Raw genomic sequence first — 21,839 nt, forward strand, 5'->3', positions numbered from 1 at the left:
TATCCATCGCCCACCTGGGCTGACGAAATCGTCTGCATTTAAGCATTGCTCTTCGCAATAAAACAAAATACTAAAAACTGAACAGGTAAAATGCATCTGTAATGAGCACTCTCGATCAATAATTTCGCTGATGAGATAACGCAGCCCCGGAGGTATGCCGCGCATCCGGTATTTCGACATACTGCGCAAAGTGCGTAGCACCTAACACCCGAAGTAATGGAGCGTGTGAAAGCGGTAAACGACAGGGTCCAGATGGACGTCACCGTATCAGCCAGTGGATGCGCTGAAGTGCTTCATGAGCACGCAAGGTGGAGGAAACGTGATTGGAACGACCAGCCGCGTTGTCCTGTGTCGCATTTCACATCGGCTCACGCTGATGCCAACAAAAAACCGAGCGCAACTTAAGCCAAGTCATATGTCAAGTGCTTGTGCTCACGCTGTGTGTGTGTGTGTGTGTGTGTGTGTGTGTGTGTGTGTGTGTGTGTGTGTGTGTGTGTGTGTGTGTGTGTGTGTGTGTGTGTGTGTGTGTGTGTGTGTGTGTGTGTGTGTGTGTGTGTGTGTGTGTGTGTGTGTGTGTGTGTGTGTGTGTGTGTGTGTGTGTGTGTGTGTGTGTGTGTGTGTGTGTGTTTGTGAACAGTACTGCACATCGCCTTTGGTAGCCTGTGGGAATCGTGAATTCGAAAAGGCCTTCGGCCAACAGGTGTCGAAAGCAAACGTGTGTTTCGCGTTTTTAAGTGGTTTAAGTAGCGATGGGTAGCTCCGATTCAGATTCACGAATCTTGATGAATCTTTGAAATGAATGATTGAATCCGAATACCAAAAATTGAGATTCAAGAACCTTTAAAGATTCATCAATGCATAAAGGTTCTTCAAAGTTTTATGGAAATTCGGAAAATCATCATGAAATAATTTGTAGAGACTACAAATTGATGATTACAGCTATAGGACGTTATAAAACCTTTAAGTTTCAAAAGATAATTCAATATCTAAAAAATCATAAAACTCCATTGATTCATGAAGCATTAGATCATCAGAGACTTCTGAATCTTTGGAGATTTATGACTCTGAATGGATTCTTGAATTTTTGGAACTTCATGCTTTTTTGATATGCATTAATCTTTGACGATTCATGAATCACCAGATATTAGAATCACTGATCGCTGAAACTTCTTAAGAATGAATCTCAACGATAGCTTCATGAAGCACAACACTAACTTTAAGATGAACTCCGCGTTTGAAAGGATGAGCACAATGCACTTCGTGCAGGCGGGAATTGGCATAGACAAGCCCTAAAGCGTACGAAGCGGATTGTATCTGCTCTTTCCCTCGCTTACACTTTTGGGCCAAGACATTTAACAATCCATTCCCAACTATGGTTTGATCCCGCTGGCAGCTTGCGTTTAGCGCGCTGCTTACGCACCATTTACGGTCGCGCCCGGAAGGAACCACCATGCACCGGCGTGTTAAAGCCCGTCCGTTGAAATAGGTCTGTTCGCTCCGTTGCATTACAGCTAAAGCTTACCATTTCGTGTTGCAGCAGACCCAACAACATGACGGTCGATGGCGGGAGAAGATCAATCGACCAACCGAAGATGCTCAAATTAACTATTTTCATTGCGTTGCTGTGTCCTTCGTACTTGCTGGTGCAAGTCAAATTTGGACAGCTAGTGCCACTAACGAAGCCGTGCTGTTTTGTTGTGAGGGGGGGGGTTTTCCCTCTTATGTTTTCCAGTTTTTCACCAGCGAGGAAAGGTTTGAGAATTCGCACAACCGGGGCCCAGCCCGCTTTGCACGATGAGGCAATAGGCAGTGAGGCCACCACCAACGCGCGAGGGGATGCGATTAATGAACCGATGATTACCAAATGTGTGGGATCGCTACGGTAGGGGCGGAAGAGATACGAGAGGTAGGGTAGTATGGGAAGCAATATACAAATTAAAACGCTCCCCACACACACACACACACATACAAAGTGGACGCGTGGTGAGGAGCAAAAAAGGGAAAAACGGTGAAAACATCGTAGAAATTAAGCGCACCGCTTCCCCTAAAACTTTATAGCGAACCTCCGCGGCCCCGAGACAGAGACAGAGAGAGAAAGAGACAGAGAGAGAGAGAAAGAGAGAGAGAGAGAAACCATGGAGTCAGCCGGGGCCGGGATGAAGTAATCAAAGGTGTACGATGGGCCGTTGCATTGCGCAACGGCGCGCCAACATTTTGGCCCCACGAAGGTGATTCCGCAATTTCTCTTGCCGCTTTCTGCTGGGTGGAACGGTGTTATGATGGGTCGATCATCTGTTCGCACCAGCCAACCAAGAAGGGACGTCCTTTTCCCGATTGACCGAGGCCAACGCCGAAGAAGGCCAACGAACACCACCTCGACTACCCGTGTAGCCAACCGCGGGCATGTTGTGAGTTCAGGGGAGTCAAGACCTCTAGGCGTACCGAATCCGGAATGGGAAGATTACATGCAAAAGTCAAAGTTTCACCATTTCTTTGGGTGTGTGTGTGTGTGTGTGTGTGTATGTGTGTGTGTGTGTGTGTGTGTTCCAGGCGTTTTTAATATTGGACCAATGGCCAAGTACTCGCTGGCAGATGACAATAATGGTTTTGTTACGATCGATGCCAAAGCATTGCAAGCGATTGGAGTGCGCGAACATCAGCGCATCCGGAAGTTATCGTAGGAAGTTGTCAAAGCTACTAGCAAAATAGAAGGCAGAAAGAAGGAAAGCGTTCTGAGTCGCAATATCCATCCAAATGTATTCTCTTCTAAGCGGAAGCGAATGAGCTAATGCCACGGATTTTACCTCTCGGTGGACCTTCTCGGGGATGCTCAAGGATGCAAAAATAGATGTCCAAACCTTTGTCCAGTGTTTTGAGGGTCTCTTCCTCATTAGTTCTTCCATCACCAGTTTAGCCATATTAATCGTTCGCCGGTGAACGAAGCAGACGGTCTGTCACAAGCTCTGTTCGACTTCCTGGAAGTTTAAACCTGATATTCTTGCTCTGGGTGTTGGTCGGTCCGTAAAAAAACACACATAACCAATGTTAATCATATGCTAATGGGTGACATCGGATCTACTTGCAAGTAGACAAATACGATCTAGCAGCAACCACAACAACAACTGGTATGCTGATTAATAATGCCCCTGAAAGCTGTCAAAAGCACCTGCGAGTGCGCAGTCCTGACCGGTTCACGGCAGTTGAGGCCCCGTAAGGTCAAGCGAAGGTCAGCCTAGAAGAATGGGCCTATCCTTGGGCATTTTCAGATATTAGGAGACTCCCTCCCGATATTAGAAGAAGACTCATTTAACGATGACGATGAGGCTAATCGTGTAACTACAGCTGATATACGCAAGGTACAAATTAAAAAGGGCACACACATAAACGTACAAAACAAACAACGAAAGCGAAACGAAAGGAAAGGAACAATATAATTGATGCTAAATGTTATGATAGCTACGATTTTTGGATTTGATCGTCTCGCTGCATCGCGCTATGTATTTATTAATTTATTTATGTTTCCATTTATGATTCCGAGCTTATGACCGATGTATCTATCCATAGCAATATTTAATGGCTTTAGTTACGTCATAAGCCGTAAACTGCATGGATTTATGGCTGGTTTGTCAACCTCAACTAATCTCATGATTTTTTTTTGTATCTAACATTTTTATATCTTTTGATGCCGGTATCCAACTTGATGCAATATACACCTGACTTTCATACTGCGTTTGCTAGTTTTTCTCATTCTTTATCATTAGCTAAATTAACTCAACTAGGTTTTGAAGATGGCATTATCACCAATACCTCCTAGCTGGCTGGGACCATTAACTGGCTGACCTATTGCATTTAATTTATCGATATTATTGGGATAAAATCGGATCTAAACAGTTTATTTGTACGTCAGATGTCCCGTCAGTTTGTGTGCTAAGATTCGTCTCTCTCACTCTTATTACATTGTATATTCTATCAGCGGTCTTGGTGTTATACTTGATAGTCGTCTATACTTTAAACTGTAACTAGATGAGGTTTTACTAAAAGCTAATCGGACCCTTCTGTTTATTTTACATTTGACCTCCAACTGAAAAAGAAAGAACAAAGAACCTGTACTGTACTCTGGGACGACCTATTCTTCAGCGTTATTTGGAATCCTCGCACTATCAATGGCTGTTGAGAATTGATAGCATTTAAATCCGTTTTATTATCTCTTTGGGTTTTACTCTTCTCTCAATTCTTTTTGTTACTACATGGTCTTTTCTCTAATTTCTCTAACTCTTCTTCTTAGTTTCCTTTTTTCTCTTTTTTTATTTCTAAGCTTACGATAGTCTCTTTGCGTTTTGCCTGTCTTTCTTTCTGTCATAGACTAGTTTAGTTTAGATTATGAATTTTATTTTTGTTATTTTTTAGTTTTAAGTATTCGATATTCAGCCTTGATTGGCAGATTCTGAAATAAAACAAATGTGAAAATAAAAATAAATTTAAAATAAAGCAGATGTTTAGTGTTGGGAAATGAAAAGTGCTGAGCCTCACTCGCTCACTTCACTCCATTATGGCGGTCCATTATGGGCTTGAACCCATGACGGGTATGTTATTGAGTCGTTCGAGTTGTCAACTGTACCACGGGACCACCCCCAAACTATTTAAAGCGATTCAAACTATTATACACTTACTCTCTATCTCTCTCTCGTTCATTGTAAGTAATTTCAAAAATGGAAGTGTTACAAATAATTCCACTGAATCGATTCCTCCCCAACTTCCGCTCTCTACCACTGCTAACGCTACTTCATTCTCAATAACGCACCATCGCGATTGAATCGTAACGCGGCGCGCTTAGTTCCACCTTACCAAACGGTGGTGCGATTGCGATTGCGTATCACAATGCCACCGTCACGATAAGATTCGCAATCCCTTTTTCTCAGTCCCTTTGCCAACACCAACCCCGAACAAAACGGTGGCACAATGATAGCTAGCTGTGGTGTACCTTAATTGACTGAGAATTGGCACTCACCACGGAGGGGTGACCGGCTTAGCAACTCATTATCTTTCCGTTCCATGCGCTGTGCCCGAAATGGCAATCGCAAGTGGAGCGTGCGTGCGTGCGTGCACCGATCGGCGGGAAACAACCGGCGACCCACTGGTCTGGCGGATCCCAATGTGGATACGAGCGTTCAGAACGAATCTGGTATTGTTGTACGATTGCCGTCAGAGGCTCTGTCAGTCGAGCCACGCGCTGAGGCAACTCGCACAATAGGCTGTTGGAGCTGGAAGTTGTGTACTAAGAGCTGTGTTTCAAGCGTGTTCAAAAGAACTTGTAGTAGTTCTGTCACATTATATTTTCAATTTATCTAAAAAAAACCTTATGGCAAGTATAAATTATAAAGGCAATGGCTTGGCTTCAGTTTCCCGATACAATTAATCCAATATGTCTCAAAGTGTGTCCAACATATTGCAAACCGCAATCCAAAAAGCACCGTAAACTATTCCATGCATAACTCTTTTACGCAACGTCAAGCGTAACGATCACACTAGCCCGACAAAATCCCACGTTACTGAGCACTGGGCTCTTTTTATTTTTTTTTCTTCCAAACAGCCGATCAACAATCATCTCCCTGCACACTACCAACAAAATTAACGTCAAACCTATTGATGAAGCTCCGCTTGACTCGTTTCGAATAGGTCCGCTTCAGTCAGCGCGCTTGTTTAATCCATCGCCCATAGTTGCCACAAGGCCACAGCTCTACGCCTGGTTTCAATCGATAGATCTCGGAAGAAGAGAATATTGTGACAGAAAAGCATATCCAATAGGAAAAGCAATCGAATATATTTCCCCAACAAATGCAATAGGTTCGAAGATGATCTCAGTACAAAAGTTTGAGGTCAAAGTACACGAAGACGAAACTTTGGGAGTGCATAGAATGGTGACCCTGTTACGGGGACTACATAATAGCAAAATCACCTGCAAGTTCATCATCATCAACGAAAAACAAACCAACCGATAACCGCCGTACCCAAATCCTTGCGCGTTCGGAGTTTAAACCTTTTACTGTGGTGCACATCCCGAATACCCGTGTCCCACCGTGTATGATCGATTCAATTGATCGGAGAAGGACCGAGAGCGAGAACGGGAACACGTCCCGGGCGATGATGCCTTACCGATTGTTCCGGGTCGCGGTTCAGCTCGACCATTCAGCCAGCTGGAGTCGTTCGAGCTGATTTCTTTTCCTCGTTTGTTTGTCCATTGATTTGCATAGGGGACGGGGCAGCACGAGTACGCATTGAAGCACGGCCCCGGTGGTACCGTATGGGTAGGAGTAGCCAGCAACTTCCCATCGACGCCCTGCCTGATTCGCAATGCGGTGAAATGTTTATTGGGTAATGGAATTTCGGGCTTTCGAAAGCCGCACGCATATTTACCTAGTGATGTTTACATGACGGAGGGGGCGGTGAGGCAGTGGGTGCCGACGATAACACTCGCGTGAAAGCGCACATCCCGCAACAGATGGGTCGCAGCCCAATGTGCAGCGTTCTTCTGAAGTCTTCCACAAAAAAAAAACAACATCAGCAACAACTACAAAAAAACGAACGAAAACAAGCCCACGCGGGAGGTCCTCATATTTCAATTTGTTGATCGAGGAAGAGCCCGTGCTATGAGCGAGAGAAAGCAGGGCAACGCGAGTGTCGTCAACGCGAGTGCTGTCGAGCGAGGCAGAGATGACGTCTGAGATCTGCTGGCGAAGCGTCCCTCGGCTGGGCCGAGCCGAGTGACACGCGATCTGGATGAGAAATAGATGTCCAGGTCACGGGTTGTAATTTAACCTCCAGAAGAAAAAAAAAACAGGAGTGGCTCCGGCCAGCGTTCATATGCGAATTCGCCGTATTTAAGTGTAAGAGTGTGTGGACGTGGGAAGATATCCGCGTTAATCCCAACACATCCGAAGTAGGGTTCCGGGCGGCTTCACGAGGGATCTTACTCAACCATTCCAAACAAAAAATCCGCTTACGCTGGTGAGGGAGCGCAGCATGTGGAACCCCGAAAAACCCACCCTCCACCAGACGTTAATTGGGCTCGGAGTTGCGTTCCTGCCCGCTGAACACCCTGTACACGTTCGCACACTTCGCACCCTGGGCACCGTTTTACATTCCATCGCTCGGATCGCTCGGGGTGGGCAGCATCGTTTCATTGCCGCACCAGCCGACCGAGCAAGGGAGCAACCAACGAGCACGGTCATCTTCGAAAAGCAATATTATTTTCACAAAGCAGCAGGCCCGTGCAGCCGCCCAGTGAAAGTTTAACGCTACCCATCCCTGTTCTGCACCGTTACTGAAAAGGGAGCAAGGGTATGGGGGGGGGATGAAGCCGGGCAGGCTTTAATTCGATTCGATACTCTCGATGGTTCAATTTTAACACCGCTTGCCCGAGCACGAGTAGGACCTATACAGCTCACGGTGTGGTGGTACACGCCATACTCACGGGGCAAACATTTTTCCAACTTGAATAAACTCTTGCGTGACTGCGTGTTCCGCCTGCTAGAATTGTCATCTATGATTACAATTGGAGCCGTTTTAGGATTAGAAACAAACCAGAAACCCGTTCAGCAAGAACCAAGAGAAAGAGAGCCATTACGCCTAGGGATCTCGATAAGCTCAGATCAATTAAAATGATTATAAACTATCGCATCCTATGCTGGAAGCGTTGGAACCCATCGATCAGGCTTAGCTCTGCGCTCCGTCTTTCTAGCGGACCATTCTTAGGGGGAAGCTTTAGCGACGATGCCACAACGAAACTCATCTTTAAGGAGGGGATACGAATGACCCATCCAACTTAAATTCTGCCTTAAGTTAGAAGCGTCCAACAGCAATGAAATTGAAATGAAGTGAAGCTATCTGCTTTCTTCGGATCACGGCTATGCCAATGATGATGCAGACTGGTAGCTTTACAGGCAGTCCCTAATCTTGTTTAATCTCAACTTCACTACGGGATGAACTGGGATGACCTTTGGTTCTTTGGTTTGTTATGGAGAGTTCTGGCTCTGATTTGCCAGAGTTAAAGCAGGTAGCGCTGGCTACAACAGCTGGTAACCTGTCATTTCGGCGCAAGCGATGTCACCCTGTATGCCGGAATGTACAGATGAAACCTCATCGCTTTAACCTACCTAAGCCTGTCTCCAGCTCAACGCTGGGATTGAAAGTGAAATCGTGAAATCGTGAAATCCTTTACCTCTTATGTCACCCAGCATCAAACCAAGCGGAGGAGCATCAACTGTACGGCAGGGTGGCATCGAACCGGAGACATCGGGACAGGCCGAAGTTATCGTGCTGGCTCATCCCGCTTTATCCACTTCCTTCCTGCGCGTGCCCCTGGAAAACCGAAAGTGCCTGCTGCCGAAATCGAAATTGTTCACATTCCTTCACACGCGCCCATCCGCTGCGCTGCGGGCTCACATGTGCGCCCTCTACCTCGCCTTACACCTTCATCAATCATAAGCCGGAGCCGAGGTTTGGAGACGGACCCCTTACGTCGGCTGGGATGTTTGGAAGCACACTGCGGTGTAGCATATCGATCTCTTCGCAGACTCATACACTCCGCTGTGCTGTAAGTGTGTGTGTGTGTGTATACACTAACGAGTATTTGAACACCATTGTAAATTGTGTATGAATGATTGTGTGTTCATTTTTTTTTTGCTGTTGCTTTCCTGTCATCCAACACCCGTCAAGAAGATGATGATGATGTTGTTGTCATGCAAAAACTATTTCACGACACTGAGCGGCTTAATGTGGCGCAAAGGGTTGCGATTGGAAATCGTTCGGCATGAAACAAAAGAAAAGGAGGGGACAGGGAGGAAGGCGACGCCATTTAAAGCGGCACAGTGGACAGAAAATCGGCAACAGAGCAACACAAAAAAAACGCACAAAAATGATTAATATAGCAAGCCGTCACAGTACACACTGCCTTGCTGGACGCAACAACATTGTTGGGAACGAAAGTGAACCATTTACACATTCCACGCCACATCGACATACTGCACAGCACACTCGTGGGTAACATTTTGTTTTTTTTTTTTTTTGGCGCATAATTAGAAATGATCTCGGCCACCGGCCACGGGCACTACTAAGCACAAAGGCCACGCAATCGACCATTATGCTGCGTTTGATGCGAGGCTGCACTTTCGTCAGAACTGTTGGGTGTGTGTGACTGGGTAGATAGATGGTTAGTACTTTTTTTATTCGTTTTTCTTTTCAGCACGCACGCAAAGTGGATGATTACGAACCGTTGCGTTGAAGTGAAAATTGTAATTGTTCCGCGCCTCTCGGTGCTGCTTAATTGGAACAAAACAAAAAAAAACGTAAGAACGAGAGTACAGGCGACGAACCCGCTGCTGACCATGTGGGGCTTGATTTTCGATGGTTTTTACAAAGAACTTTTATAAAAAAAATGTCCCTGAAATTTAACAATCAGAATAATCAGTATGGAACCTTTCAAGTCGCAGTGGAACCCTTCATAACGAGTGTTTCGCCTACAGTCGTTGTCGTCAAATTTTAACTCTAATGCTTCAATTTTTGACAGTGCACATCATTCTAATTTGGCTCTAACGCACCTATCTTTGACTGTAAATCAACAATTTTTTAATCTTGTTAGATTTATTATAGATTTGCAAGATTTTTTATCAGATCTATGACATCTGTTATATGATATCAATGTTGTTTTCATACTTTCCTAGATGTACTGGAAAATTAAAATAAATTATTTTTTGGAGGGAAAACTATCAAGTAGGTTGTAAGCTTCTGAGCAACAAACTCTTCCTTGACAAAAACCAATTAAACGCCGTTTAACATTATTTCCTCATATTGCTGGCTCTGCGAGCAAATGACTTTTGTGAAATAATAGAGTTTGTCTGTTTTTTTTATAAATATTAAAGAAACCACTAAACTATTTCAAGCTTTCAAACAAATACATTAATAATAATGGGAAATAGTGCATTACAAATGTCTTGATATTTAATATTAGTTTTTTTAGTTTTTAATATTAGTGATATTTGTGATGTTTTCATTTTGCATGTATGATCTTTTTACCAGGCACATCAGTGGTGCTGGTACCAATTATTGCACATTTCCTACTTATTGCAGGGAAAAGAGCCTCCCGCATAACGAGTTTTCCATGTAACAAGTGAGCCACTGGAACGGATTAAACTCGTTATGCCAGGCTCCAGTGTACTTGGTTTGGAAATCATTCGATCATGATCGTAAATCGATAGCTTTTCCCATTGATCAGAAAAGTTACACAATTACTTACAACAATGAAAAAAAAATGACTAAATAAAGCAAGAAAATGTTTATGAAAACCATTGAGTAGATTTAAGATTGCTTTTTGAACCATTTTATACAAACAAAATATCAATATTCTCCCTAGAATAGAGCAATATTCATCAGCCGGGTTATATCCATTGTAAACAATTTGGTCCTTCCATTTTGGATCTCACCATTTGTGTGCAAACAAAGATGTATTTTAAAATCATATTGTTTTCATATTTTCTGTATAATATAGTAGATTTTAGTACTTTAAATAAATTTTAAAATATCAATCAAAGTTTTTTTTATTTATTTATTAGGCTACAGCCAAAAACTTCAATCCCTCATGAGCTTGGTGTTTACTTTTGTTTTCGGCAGAATTTTGGCTCAAAATCTGATGCGTGTGGTTTTGTATGGAGTGTTGACATGGTTTCAGCCGTTAACTGTCAAACTTCATATAATAAAGCTGGCCAGTATCGCAAAGCCCTCATTATTAATCTAATAAAACGAAAGAATAGAAAATATGCACACAAGCGACGAACCCGCGGCTGGCTTATATGGTTGTCTAATTTGTTTTATATTAGTGGTTTGAAACAATAAAAGCCATAGTTAGTGCAAACAAAACGCTGTCGATCAACTCGTCAGTACTGTATTTCTATCAATTAGCACACGCTCGATTGGGGCTTATAATTCACTTTAAATGAAGTTCATCGCAACAATATACGTCCGGAAGAATGTGTTGCGTTGGTCGGTGTTGTGCGTGGGCTGAGCCAAACAGACAAAAGAAAAAATCCCTCACCCAACAACCAAAACAAAAAAACAAAAAAACACTCAAACCAACGGCAGATCGTGAATCAATCCCAACCACATCCGACAACTGAACCACACCCAAAGCGACACACGTGATTCCGCCGCGCTTAATTAGGAGCCTTCCATTCGGGCGGGTGCCTAAGCAGATGCTGCTCTATCCGTGAAACCCCACTGCACTCGCCCCCTCCCCCAAAATCCTTCCGAAATACTGACCGGTTCGGCAGCTTGCCGACGGTTTCGAGCCTGCCGTCTCTGTCTGGCCGGCGCGCCACAGCCAAAGCGCACCGACTACCCGTGCTCGCGGCATGCCGTGTTGCTCCCGCAGCGCGCTAACCGTGCCGCGGCTGCAACAACCGGGGAGGCTGGGAATACGCACCCCGCAAGCGCAACAAAATCTCGCGCCCACCAGAGCAACCGTTTCAGTCGAACGTAGACGTTCGCCGTGCAAGCAACGGAAACTGCGCGCCGAAGCGATCGCAACAAAATTCACGCCGCCGCAAAGCGAACACATTTTCCCGGCCCTTCTCGGGCCAGCGTTGTCATTTCAGTGCACTGTTTGTGAGTGTGTGCGTGCGTGTGTGTGTTTTTTTTTCCTCTCGTTCGAATAGTGGCCACCGTGAGAGTGTGTGTCTTGTGCTGTGCTGCGCTGTTTTGAGTGGTAAAGTAGTAAGCTACGCCTGGTGGAATCGTTCTAACGACAGGAGAAGCGAAAAGAAAACACACAAATAAGAACGAATAAACAAAACAAAAACATCTCCGTCGTGACAGTGCGTGTGTGTGTGTGTGTGAGAGAGAGAAAAAAGTGTGCCGCGTGTATCAAAATTGCGATTGTCCACGAACTAAAACGCAAAACTCTGTCGCAGCAGCATCCCCTCATCCTCAACGGTCGTTTCCACGGGCTCAAATAGCACATCAACGTGCTCAACCTTGAACGCAGCACGCGTGCCGCTAGCAGCAGTTGCTAGAGGCGAACCGGAAACAACAAATCGAAAAGAAAATAAAGCAAAAACAAAAAAATTACAAAAATGGTAAGTTCAAAATTGTAACACAATACGAAAGATTTAAGTGCAAGTGACGAACCTGGACTTAAAGTAAGCTGAACTCACTTATGTTGACACTCTCCCGAGGCGCACACTTTGTTTGTTCGATTTGTGACCCTCCTCCACTGCCTTTCGCTCCCACTGTTGCGAAGAAAATGAGTGCCAAAGGTAATCACGATCGTGGGTGACCGCACACTACACCATTGGCCAAGCGATTTCACGTCGGCTGTGGTGTTGATCAATTTCGCGCTACATTACAACAACCTTTTTCCATTTCCATTTCCTCCCGTTCTGCTTACCACACCGCACGTTTGCCCACACACGGAAGTATGTTCATTCCGCTGGCTTCCGTTTCGTACGTGTAGCGGCGCAGGTGATGGAAATGATCAGCTTTTACTCCCCACCCTGCGTGAAATTATTTGGGACGGGCCGAACCGCAGCAATTTGCCTGCGGTTGACATTTGCGAACGGGCAAACCCCGATCGCCAATGCGCCAATAGCTAGGCATGAAGGGTGTATTTGTAAATGTGAAAACAAAAAAAAAGGGAATATACCAAAATGACTCTTTCGTGACGTTGCGGAATGCGGGAGACAGATACACACCGTCCGTACCCATGCACCCCAGGCTGGAGCGGTGGAGGGAACAGAAACGCTTAACCCTTTGCCACAGGCAAGCGAAGCCCTTTTAATGGATTGATTAAAAAGACGAACCAAAAAAAGACAAAAGGAAAAACAAAGAAAATAGCCTCTCCTCGAACCAGTCCCGACTTTGCTGCATCACTTAGAATCGTCATCGGCGTACGGGGCGACAGCAACTAGCGGCCGGTTCGGTCGGATTTTCACTGCAGCGTACTGTAACCCTTCTTTGAAAAAAAAAAAACGAAGCAAGACTAACCCGAACGTTTGTGTGTGTGTGTGTTTTTTGTTTCTGTTTTGGTTTCTTCTCACTAATTTATCCCTTCCCATTTTGTATCGCATTTTTCGTCGGTCAAAGAACTAGACGAGAATCGACGCGTCTCGGTGCTTAGCAGGCTGCAATGGCCGAAAGACAGTTCACTTTCCTTTCTTGCTCCACCGATTTGCTGCCCTGGGTTCCCTTTGCCTCTCATGCCGGGGATGCGCTGGTTCGTTTTTCGTTTTTAGTTCACCTTGCTTCACACCAGCCCGAGTGGGGGCTGTGGCCGTCCAGGAGGCTACACATGCTTCCCGTGCTGCTTCTAATGGAGCGCACTGAGTGGATGCACACCGTTCAGCGCTGCTTTAAATTGCTTTTGCATTTCCGTTGCCGTCGGTGTGGCGTCGGAGGCAAAGAGTGCTATATAATATAAAGGAGAAAGAGAAAAAGAGAAATAACTATGCATAGCCAATGAAATACCCTTGGCTCTCTTCACCTTCTATAGTAAAATAAAAGGATTAGGGTAGACATGCGTGAAATGGTGGGACTAATGCAGCAGCGCATTCCCTAACCAAGGAACTGCTTTCAGTAATAACGACAATCTTTTTTGGTGCAGAAATTAGAGGAACGGGAAGCATATTTTCAATATGATAAATTTAGACCATAGAGACATGCCTGTTCTCTATTCCTGTAGTGACAAAATAGTAAAAAAAATGCCTAAAATAAAGAAGAAAAAAAAGCCAAAATCCAATGTGTTTGTAAAAATCAATAATAGTCTTATTAGACTATGGAAAATTCTGCCATCCTTCATTGGTATTTTTCTGTCAAACTTAGACTCTGGCACAAAACTAAATCTACCGTATATGAAAGTTTTTCTGTCAGTTTTCACATGTTTCGTTCAATTTGTTTGATTTCTTGAGCTTTATCACAAGCAATCAAGAATTGTTTATCATTTACATTATCTTTTATCAGACACCACCATTAAATTCAAATGAAGGATCCTGGGGCGAAGTGGTCACCTGGAAAAGTGGCAAATTTACACGTTTATAATGACTTCTAAAGATTGAACAACATCAAATACAAAGCCTATCATAAAACGATGTCATTTTCACCGTCTCGAAAATAAGCTTACGTAAGAATTTAACATTGAATTAGAGAGAGAAAAAAGAATGTCTATCCAGGAACATGATATTTATCTATGATTCACGTGAAAAAAGTAACCATTCTAATTGAATGTAAAGTTTTGAAAGTAAAGTTTGTAAAATGTTACACTTGGAGCAAAATGGTCATTCCAGCAAATGGGCAAAATAGTCGTTTTTTTTTGACACGAGCAACATGATGAGGATGTGCTATAGGCTAAGGTCGCTACAAATATACTAGCTTTACATAAATAAAACTGTACTGTTTGTATACTATATCAACAAGAAAAATGACTGAAAACACGTGAATTATTAAAATATTCCAGCATTTGACTAAATTATTCAACAAAACACATAAATACTAAACTTCAATTTCTAATCTCATAATCCTACCGCGATGCAAGAGCTTAAACCAGAGCCTTTAGTTCAATGTTGTTGTCCATTTTACCCCTTCATTTTGATGTGGTTTGACATTTCGTGTAAGGCTATTTTGCCCCATAGCAACACCATTTTACTCCGCACAATACAGTTTCACAGCGCTTGACGTTAATTTTTAAAATTCATTTTAAACATATAATTTTGTTATTAATATGTCAACTTATGATTGTTTTTCATGAATAAGTCGTTGAAGTATCGATTGACCTCAAAATAGCAGTGCAAAGTGGTTTAACCAATGAGATACAGCCCAAAATCCTTAACTGTCACTTAGCAAAGGCTGTAAAACTATCAATGTCTGTAGAATTCGAATTAGAATCATATAGAAAAATGATTTTGATATCAAACGAAAGGAATTTCATTGACATTTCAATAAATGCATAAATAAATAAAATAAATACATAAATGCTGACAAATGCAGCGACTTATCCTTTGATGCCTGTCGTTAGAGTCTGCCCTACCGATATAGCGTCAGATCTAGATTTTTTCATCTGTAGTACGCAATTTGTAAAGGTGTTTTAGAGCCACTGTGCCCCTTGATAATAGGCGAAATTCATACATCAGAGTATATTATTTATTTATTTATTTATTTATTTATTTATTTATTGCTCAACAAGTCGTCAATATTGCCACTCATCCAGTAATTATTGTTTATAAATGTTTGCATTTATTATTTTATTGGTTATGAAAGCCCGTGGGCTGTGTCTTCACCTCCCAATAATTTGTCATTGCTTCAATATGCCGGCAAATTTCGCAGCAAAATAGTATTTATATTTGTTGGAGACATTGGACCTTTCTTTGGTAATATGAAATTTTTGACCAAGAACCAATTTGAAAGAAGTTTCGAAAACTCTCTTTCGCCGGATCATGTTGAACTATAAAGCCAACGTTTTCTTTTCTTCTTTAAAGCTTCTTAAAAGCGATCGTGCTAAGAATGCAGTGCAGTTTACTGCATCAATCGAACAGTATAGAGATATAGTGAGATGACACTACAAATGTAACAGTTGAAAACATCACACTAAATTCGCTTCGCTTTCGCGGGTGAATGTTATCTGCAACGTCTGCCACAACTAATGATTTAATGACCCGATAAATAGTTTGCATTATTTTCCATAAAATTCATCCATTCTCCGGCATCGGTTCCAAGCTCCAAACACTTTTCTATCAAACTTAAGCTCTAATCTATTTTTTTTTTTGTTATGATCCATCCAGCATAGGCTCCAGCAAATGATTGATGGTTACGGACGATTGTTTTCACTTACTGACTTACATATAAATGAGAGAAAGAGAGCGGCATCTCTCCGAACGAAAAATGATAGCATAATTAGCGTGACTCGCGAAGCGAAAGGTCAGGAAGCTTTGTGCGCCCAATGTCGTAACGCGTAACGCACAACTTTTTTTTTTTTGTTGTTTTCGGTTGCGCTCGCCGCAATTGTGACGTATGAGCACGCGGCACACACCGATGCTGTTGTGTTCGCGTGCCGCGATTGTTAAGGGGTGCCATTTTTGTTGTGGTTGTTGTTAGGCAAAGAAGCAATAATACCACCACCAACCACTCAGCATCACGTCTACCAGCATGGTGTGGTGTATGAGAATGCGTCTGTTTTGCTGGATGGGGTGTGAAAATGCGTGCGCGCACCGCATGCGGCCAAATTACGCTTCCAGCGTTGAATCGTTGAATAAAACTTGAGAGCGGCTGATGCGCGAGCAGATGAGCCTAAGAATGCACTGGAACGCAAACGAAACAACCCAACTAGGTGGTGCCGAGGGAGGAAAATGGTTTTTAAATTCATGTTGTTGGTGTTGTTAAAATAACCACAGGCATCGAAAGGCAAGAAAACGAAACATCACGATGACAATCCATTTCCACCGGGCAAAGCAACCGTTCTAAATCGGGAGTAGGTACCCAAGCGTGTTTCGATTTCATTCGGCTATTCTGGTGGCGCATTGCATTGGGGAAGGGGCATTTGGGAGAAAGTTTGGGTAGTTTTTGAATGGGTCTGCTGGGCCGCTTCGTTGGGCAGTGTGAGTGAGTGCAAGTTTTTGCTGCTTCTTTTCTCCAGTGCCCGTGGGAAAGAATGTCTAGCAGTGAGTGGTAGAATGTTAGAGCAGGAAGCACAAACGCAACTCAAGAAGGGATTTTTTTTTAATTGACAAACAACCGAAACTCGTCTAGCTTTACAACTGCTTTTGCAGCGGCATGAAATTGGAAAATTTCCTCCATTTCGAACCTCCCCTTTCCACTGAAAAACCTTGCACGAAACTATTTGTTTGATCGATAATGATGAAAATATGGCTATTATGAGCGGAGCCGCTGTGTGTTTGGGGTCGCAGTTTGAGGCTTCAAGTGGAAATAGATAGCTGCCCGTGGAGAAAAGGAGCGTGGCACCGTGGTGAGGGTGCGTCCCCATTTTTCTTCGCTCGTTGCGCGTATCACATGCAAAGCAGGCAGCCGCACTAAATCGAAGCGGAACGAATTTGATTTCAACCGACCTTGAACCGGTCCGGGCGAGCATTTTTCTTTTCTGTTTAGTGGTAACTACACCCCAACACACCTGCCCATGCCCTACGCGAACGAAAGTGCTGAGTTTCACCCTGAAAAGGCGTGTTCAAAAAAAAAAAAAAGGGGGTAGCTTGAGTGGTGTCGCCTAAGCCGTTGGGCTTAAAGTCAACGACCGCGCGGAGAAACGAAAGAGCGTCCGATCGGTCAGAGCTGTCCAGCAGAGTGGCTCCGAAGGGTGAAATGATGGAGGTTGTGAGCGTAAGAAAGCTCAAGCAATGTTTTACAGCTGAGCTTTTACTTTCCACGCCTTTTTTGCCTGCTAGAATCTTATCTTCCGCTTAGAACACAGTGAAGATCAAAGTTGCATCTTGCGAGCCGTTCCGTTCCGAAGTTCGTTCAACGCAAGGTCAGTACACATGTAGGGGAAGGTAGGCAAAGATGGACAGTCTTGTCATAACCACAAGTTTGTTGATGTTAATTATTGAGTTACTCAAAAATTCAGCGTTCAAACTGAAGGTATCACTACATATCTCAAAATATTTTTGGACATGCTATCTGAAAAATTGGTTATTACGGACCTCATGCTCCATAACATGCAACGTTGTTATTTTATGGCAAGTTTATTAACTGAATGAGCTGTCGTGGTTTTTAAGGTAAAAACTGGTGAAAGAATGACAATGAAAGCACTACAAAATTTGGATTTTTGATAGTATAACCATCCTGACACCAAAGTGCGAAAAATGGACACCAATTATCATCAAATACCTTAAGTAAGAGTAGTCGAAGGAGATAAACCATTAAGCAACTAGAGAAAGCATTGAATAATGCGAGAATCTTGGTCAAATTAGCAGCCATACGTCACTTGACGCTGATGAGGCACTTCACGAAACTCAATATCTTGCCACGACACATTGATATGACATCATGCAGGAGTAGATAGACGATTCCATAGGATTACAAAGAACAAAAAGCTGAATTTTTAATGTCCTGAAGGACCTATTAAGAAGGCCAACAAACTTGCTGGGGTCATGGACTTGAGTGAGTTCCTAAAGAGAGGTTCGTTACATCTGTAAACTGGAATAACGTCCAGTGTTATTGCCCGATATTCCAATAATGCATTAGTTTCTGACATCCAACAATGTGTTTGAAGCTGCGCTAAATTTGATAGAAACTTAAAAGTCTCAACACGATTTCAGACAAAATATGAGTGTAAAGTAAGGTCACTATATTGAGTCTATAATGTGTCCGTCTGTACCAACCTTCCCCTATGTCTTCGCATGGTACTCCGTAACGCCATTCACCGTCGAGCTTTGTTAGTTCCTGACGCGCCTGTTCCATCGTACCATTTGCCTCGGTACTTGGAACTGTAAACGTAAGTAAAAAAAAAAAACAACATCCCATTCAAGAGGAGACTTCACCTCCTCCCACCCGATGCATCCGTGTATGGACATACCGAATTAGCATTAAAATGTGGCCCGTCCCGGACCGAGAACCTCCCAGGAGCGGCAGGGAAAGTACGCTTCGTTTCAAACACGCCAATGCCAGGATTTCAGACTTCCCAGGAGGAAAGGGCGAAACAGCTGGACAGGGCGAAGATCTTTACCCGTCTCCCGGATGGCTTCGGGAGAAAGTTTCCCCACGACTGAAGACGACACCGATTACCAGGCATTGGCGGCGTGCCCATGGGGCCGGGCGGACAAGCAGTAGGCGACGAAATTACGAAAGATCCGGCTGGTTGAGACGTTCGTGGGGACCGGGTTGACAGTTTTTGACAGTGCAGCATTCGATTCCCGCTTGACCGGTAGTTGAAGCGGTTGAAGATGCGTTACAACCCGTAAAGGGAGAGACAACAGTGAGAAACAGAGATAGAAAGAGAAAGAAAGCTAACGATAAAGCGTTTGCTGCTTTGTTTGGTACGCTTTCTAGCATCGAGCAGCTAAAACACCCGATTGCGCTCAAGTGCTGTACTCCTCTTCACGATGGTGAAGGCTGACGGTGGTGGAAGGAAGGTGCTAGAGCAAACGTGGTCGGGTCACGCGCACAAACCATCGCTAAATGTCAAACATCAGCGACGACTAAATAAGCAATATCGTGCGCGGCACAAGGCAGGCCTCATTTCACAGCGAGCAGGTCCCACCGGTAGAGCTACCGGGGATGCTCCGCGGCGACCCGACGACGACCTCCCGGCAGTGGGCAGAGCTGACAATGAAGCTCGTAAAGCGCATCGGTACTCTTTACTTTGCTATCCGAGTCGATCCGGGAACTCTCGCCCAAGGTCCCGTAGAAAACCCCCCCGAGCCTGGGGACGACGCACGCGGTACATTAATGGGGTTCGAGCTGTTTTAGCCGTTTTCTTTTTTTGTGTGTTTTGTTTCCTACTTGTCCTTCCCAACCCATCCTAACTTATTCCCACCAAAAGAGTCTCGTTCGCTCTCTCAATGGTTTTGTCTTCCCTCGTCATGAAACATACGATTAATTAAGGAAGGTAGTTAAACTACCATTCGATCGGTTTCATATTACGACCTTTGTACATGGAGATGACGTCAAAAACAACAACATCAACAACAACAACAACTAAAGCGACTTTAATCAAGCTCGCTCGCCAGGCAGCACCAATCAATTCCCGAAAGCGTTTCGTTTGGCCGCTCTTCTTAAACACTTTCCAACGCGGATGGATTACAAGTTTGAAAAACAACAACTACAGCCAACCCATAGCGATCTTTTTCGTACCATCGCTGTCATTGTCGCTAAGTTTTGCCTGGAACTCACATATGTTTGTCGCTAAGGCACCAATTTTTTTACAATTTTAGTCTCCAAGGCATCAGTTTGTGCTAGTGCGCATCGATTTTTGTCTCTAATGAATCAGTTTCAAGTCTCTAAGGCATCAGGTTTTGACTACAAGTCAATTGTTTTGTTTATAAAATTTTACCTAAAGTTTGAAACTGCGTTATGCTCCAAAATTATGCACACTTACGACAACTTGACATGTAATATGTTCTCACTGATTCAAATTTAATCGGTCATACCTCTGCATAACTCACTTAACTGAAGCAAACCTTCAAAATTTTACGAAAAAATTAATAATAATTTTACTCGAAACATTGCAAAAACTCATGAAACTGCAACGATATTTTGATTCATATTCCGAACAGTTTTGAGCCCATATTTCAAAGTTTTGATTGAAATTCCAGATAGCCTCAAAAGTTTCGTCAATGATGTTCACATTCATGTATACACACACACACACACAAAACCCTTTTTTTAGTTTATAAAAACTTAACGTCTTGTAAGGTCCTAACATCCAATTCTGAGTGTCGGTGTCTTCTTGGACCGACAGTACGACGGAGCTACTGATAACCAGGTTTGGGTGCTGTCTTTTGTACTCGAAGATGCAATGAACCGAAGTACTGCTTAATGAATCGACTTGATTTGAATCGTAATTGGTTTGAAGCAAAACTGATAAGAATGCCTCCGGCGGAGGACTGTCCGACAGAAAACATTAATTGATCGTGATATCAGGGTCTAGCCAGGGGTCGGACACATTTTTAATTGATTATAGTACATCATGGCAATCATGCAGAATTAAAAAGCGGCATGGCCAGGGACTGGATATGAAGAAGTTAAAAAAAACATGATGCATAACCGGAGTTTGAAGCTGTCTGTGATTTTAAATTTTATCGGTAATTGATTTAATTTAATTTAAGACGATTGAAAATATAAAACTGTTTTTGTGATGTAAAGTACAAATGTCATAAAGCTGCTTAAATGACTTGTAAATTTTTTCATGATTCCTACATCATGAGTCATAAAATTGCGGATTTGCAGTCAAAAATGGATGCCTCAGAGCCAACATTTAGCGGCAGCTACTGAGTGTATTTGTGCAAATAGCGACACAATGAAAATAAAAACCTTTGCAATACACATCTGCTCATCGAGTAGTTTATAAACTCGTGCCATTTCGGTTCGGTCGAGAACTTTCGTTCACTTTCACCCATTCGCGGCGCCGACAACAGCGCCCGGTGCGCATTGCGCAGAGACAAATCGAATTCCACATTTAATGGCAAAAACAAAACCGTTTGAGTCCGACCGTGTGCCAGTGCGTAACTACGCGCGGATTGCCTTCGTGTTTGACTTTTACCACAATACCAACATTTCATAACGTCCCAGTGTGTGGCAGTGTGGTTTGTTTTTTTTTTTTTTTATTATTTGCTCCATGTTACTGCTTTTATTTTTCTCTCTCAATGAGATGCGCCGCCGCCGTTGGCGGAAGATGCTGTGCTTCGTGGCGTCTAAATATTTATGTGCGAATCACATTCTCTCACTCACCTCCCCTGGTATGCACCCGAACGCTGGCTTGGTTTTGGTTGCTGCTTGGAGTGTTGTGTTGCCCTCCCACCAGCCCCCAATGCTGCAGCATTAATGCCCGAGGCGGCGCATCTTCCCCCGGGCGCTCGGTGGAACGCACGTGGATCATAAACAGCTCGTTAAAAATTAGTGATGGTAACGTGGTGGTGGACGGCGCCGTGACGCTCGCGTCCGTACGTGTGACCAGATGGCGCTGTTTTCCCTCTTGTAGTGCGCGCCCGGTTTGCTTTGGTGACGTAAGCGCGGTGCGCACAATAAATCAAAATCAATCAACGGAACAGCAGAAACCCAGTACCGCTGGAAACGTTGCCACTGGTTGCGCCCAAACTCTGCTCCCCCGCGCTCTCGGGCTGTGAATTATGATA

The sequence above is a fragment of the Anopheles gambiae genome, chromosome X (assembly GCF_943734735.2).
Source record: "Anopheles gambiae chromosome X, idAnoGambNW_F1_1, whole genome shotgun sequence".
Lineage (NCBI taxonomy): Eukaryota > Metazoa > Arthropoda > Insecta > Diptera > Culicidae > Anopheles > Anopheles gambiae.